The sequence below is a fragment of the Ruditapes philippinarum genome, unplaced genomic scaffold (genome assembly GCF_026571515.1).
Source record: "Ruditapes philippinarum isolate M1 unplaced genomic scaffold, ASM2657151v2 ctg1202_1_1_1_1, whole genome shotgun sequence".
NCBI classification, from domain to species: domain Eukaryota; kingdom Metazoa; phylum Mollusca; class Bivalvia; order Venerida; family Veneridae; genus Ruditapes; species Ruditapes philippinarum.
In genome coordinates this window covers 89,543-94,128 of record NW_026857598.1, presented here as the reverse complement: position 1 = coordinate 94,128, position 4,586 = coordinate 89,543, and positions in this window count along the sequence as shown.

The following is a 4,586-nucleotide window of genomic DNA, read 5'->3' as shown; positions in this document are numbered from 1 at the left end:
TTTAGAATTTAAAAATGTATGGTTTGAGTTCAAAAGTTCATTAATTAAATCATTAAGGCCTGGTTGGTCTGAGTGATTAATTTATACAAAACATTTAAACAATAAATGAAGTATTATTGCATTACAACAGAAGATTGATTCATCAATTTCCATTCTTACATGAAAAAAAAATTTGTTGGAAATATTTTGAACTACACAGTGCGGGAAAGGAATTTTCATGATTTCATGATTTTCATTTGATTTGTTGACGTCACATGTGATGAGGTATATATAGCATGTAAACATCCAGTGGATACATCATATAATGTAATTATGCAATTGATTGTGAGTCTGTTCTGTAAGCTGGCTGGATATCTTTCTCACATAAAAGAATCTGAAGATGCTGGCTTGGCTTGAACCTACTGCGCTAAGAGCCTGTTTGTTTGTTTGTTTGTTTTCCCAACAGTATTTCAGTCATATAGGCGGGTAGTTTCCTTACCATCGTTCCTGGAGAGTTACACCAGTACTAGACTACCTTCCTCCGTGCTATTACCAAAGCATCTCCCGGGGATCGAACCCACGCCAGAGAGGTAACTGGATTAGAAGTCATCGACTCTAACCCCTCGACCACGGAGGCGGTATAAGAGCCTGTTTAATAAGAATTTAGTGAGAAGTTTGTAAGAAGGTGCCATAAACACACTGAGAGTAAACAAGCATGCAGTTTGTGTGACTGCCCTTGTTTTGAAATGTGATTGGACATGCTTTATGACGGTCAATGATTTACAATTTTATAATTGATCACATTAGTATTTAAAACTAAATTTACAAACAACAAATGTACAAAAACAACAAATATGTTATGCTTTACAAGATACTAATTGAAATTATTGATTACATTTATTTGAAGCATTGATTTTAGAAACTCCTTTAGATATGGGAACTAGCATCACTAAATGGTATTGTCAATATATTGGAAAACATGCTGACAATCTAAGATATAAATACATGAATAATTCAACGTTCTAAACAATTTAAGGCATGAAAATTTTTCATTTAATTTTATTGTTTTCGCTACACTTTTTTTTTAAGCTTTTTTTTTTAAAGCTGTTTAAAAATGCACAAATTTACTAACAGCTGGGGAATTGTCTTTGTTTGTTTTGTCCATCTGTCTTTACAGAGAGAATACTTGCAATTTTTCCCTTTTTAAATTTGGGAAAATGTGCTACTCGGGGGTTCAACCCAAATACTTAAAAAAGGGTTTTGGGTGCATGGCTCCATAAAGGAAAGCATGAGCGTTTGGGAAATTTTAATTTCCCGGGGGGTTTTCGGGTTTTTATCCTTTTGAGTTTTGATATTTTCGTTATTTTTCATGGAAAATTTTTGTCCCCTCAGTCATTTATATTTTGACCGGGCCTTTATGAAGGAAATTTGCCCTCGGTCACTTGCTGGACATTTGTTATTGAACTGATTGGTTAGTTTAAATATTCAAGAAAGCTAGTGAGGTTGACCGTCTGCTGAGATATGAGCAAAAATGTGGTAAAATTGATGTACAATTGTAAGAACAACCAGACAATAAAAAAATACAACTTCAAAATGAAGAAACATTCCTTAAATACATCTGATTGACAAGATATTAACAGACAAACCTTCTGTAATAACAAACATAGATTATTTATGTAGTGATAATTTCTATGCTTTCACCTCTGTTTGTTTGAAACCCGATTCCAAGAGCTTAGCATTTTATAAGATAGGCGAGAAGAAAAAAATATATATATATTGGCAAACTGGAACTGGAATGAAATTAGTTCTACATGTTTGAAATTTGATCTTCGGAACTTCAGAGTAGAAAATCATCGTTACATGCAGCTGTCACGATTATAGATTTGTGATAGTAAGTCTAGCTGCTTCAGACCACGGATGTTAAAGTTCATAGGATTATGAAATAAGCTGATGTGTAGGGGGGGAAAAAAGAGATCGGTAGGAATTTAAGACGTGTTGCTACTTGTAGTTAGCTTTAATTTAGCCGAGACATCAACTTGATTGAGTCAATATGAGTTAGTGTTAGTGTAAATAATAATGGATTTTAACAAAGCCGAAAAAACTGAAAAAACTTTGGGGGAAAAATGAAACAAAGGGAATTTTTAGGGAAAATTTTCAAGGCAAACGATTTAGATCATTTCCCCTCTTTGTTTAGCATTTTTAAATTATTTCAGTGAATATTGTCCCGTGTGTGTTGTGTAAAAAAGCTATCCTTTACTTTGTGTGTTTGGTTTTTTAAAAAAGTGTAAAATTTTTGGGTTTGTTTAAATATGGGTTGTGTGAAAAAGTGCCATAAAATTGGAAGGATTTACAAATTTCAGAGTTTATTTAAATGTCTTCAAGTGTCCCCGCACTCAAAACCTTTTTAAAAAACGGCAATTTCCCAAATTTCCCTTTGGGTAATTACCCATGCAGTGCCATAAAGGGAATTTAAATTAATCAAATATTGAGTAATTTTCTTTGATGATGATACAAATAAATATTTTTCATTGATTCTCTGAATTTTACATTCCTTGAATTTTCATTTGTGTGATGGGATCAGGTTGTCTGAGGAAGATAATTTTTTTTTCTTTCGTTTAATAATACGATATATTGATTTTGATTGAATGGTTATTTTACTACACAGTACCATTGGATATTATACAAGCTGTTTGGTTGGTGAGAATAATTTTTACGAAGAATGAATCCTCGAGAAATTAGGTCACTATGATGCACAAAGAGAAAAAATAAAGTTAGGAATCTCCAGTATTTTTGCGGAATTTGATCTTTCAGGACAAAGAAACTACGAATCTTGAAAATCTGAAACTCTCATAACCCAACTGTTTAATGAAGATGCAAATGTGATTATTTTTGCACGGGGAACTAACAGCTGGGTGCAGGCACATGAAGTTTTTCATTAGAATGAGATCAGATGATGAAAACCATGTGATTTTGAAAGGAACAGCTTTTGTATTTGAATAATCTTTCTGGTGTGATCATGGAAATTAAAAATGCAGATGATTTTGTGGATTTTCAATTTAAACACATCTCCCAACCACCCAGCCTCCCCGTACATATGTGTGCATGAGGAATGTGCTGTAATGCATTATCGAGATTTTTTACGTGAGAAAATATAAACTTGTACATGTGGTACATTAAAGTTCCGCAGCTGCATTGTGATAATAGTATTGATAGTAGTAAATTTACGTGGAAATTATTTTTCTCTACCGTGAAACATTTCTCTGCATGGTAGGAAAGAGTGCTTGAATTATGTATATTTATAGTTATTAGTATATGATTACACATGCAGCCAGACAGGAAGTTGTGAAGTACAATTTGAGCGAAATGTTTTTCATCGATTAAAATAACTTTGATGTGTTTTGTCATGAAGTTTTATTTACTTGACCGGAGAAAAAAACATTCTGTTTTAGGCGTTCTTGTATAACGACCAACAAAATAGGAAATTGATTACTAATACGATCATATGTATGATTTGTTTTTATTGATATGTGTTGAATAAAGGCGTTTATCAATCACGTTCATGAAATGCAATGGGAGTTGGTGTTATCTTTTGAAGTGGACAGTAAGTAGTGAAACAGAAGTGGATATATCTGCGGTAGCATTTAGTTTATAGGTCCGTAGAAATTACTCAAACAATCCTAATTTGGGAGGGTTTGACATTTTGTTTGTTTTTATGCACAAACAAGGAGGGGCTTACTTTAATTGAGAGGAAAGTAAATACTTGACAATAGTGGAATCTTTATTAAACAAATGCTTCTGTATTGCTTTATCTGTGGAATTGCATACGCAAAACGAGCAGATAGTTCTCTGTAAAGGACGTTTGAAATATTTGGAATATCTCGGAGAAAGAAATACTCTGGAATATTAATGGGGGGTTTGTATTCAACAGCATGCAAATTTTATTGTTCAAATAAAACATTGTTCAACAAAAGTAAAAAGACGGTTAAAATAGGGGAAAAATTCTGTATCAAATGTGTGAAAATTTGTTTTTTGGAAAATGTAATGGTATTATGATTGTTTTTAAAAGGATGTATGAGAAAGGGCTTACAAACTTAAAATGTAGAGGGTATAATTGACGGTCATGACAAAAAAAAATAATATTTTGGGCCCGATGGTCAGCCCAGCTGCGCTTCCGCTCGTTGATCAGGATCCATGCTTTTCGCTTACACCCTTAAAGTAGAAAAATGGTGAAATCTGGACCCAAATCGACTGCAGGATGCGCGGGCGGGCTGGATCCTGCTGGTCGAAAAACCCTTTATGTTGGTTTGTTGACCCCCCATATGTTAAAATTAGGAGTTATGTTTTTTTCCTGTTCCCCTGTTTTGCGTGTAAAATATTTAATGAGATGTCATAACTTTTATAAAAAATTTAAAAATTAGTGTTTCTTAAAATTCATTAAAGTTTATCGTTGTAGAAATGAAAATTGCACGTGTTTGAAAAAATTTTTTATTGAGTGTATAGTATGATATGTATATTTTCATTTATATTTTGTTTTTTAAAAATTTCAGGTTAAAATGGTGATGCGACTGTGACAGTGGCGGGGTGTTCGTGGGGAAAAATGGTTCCCC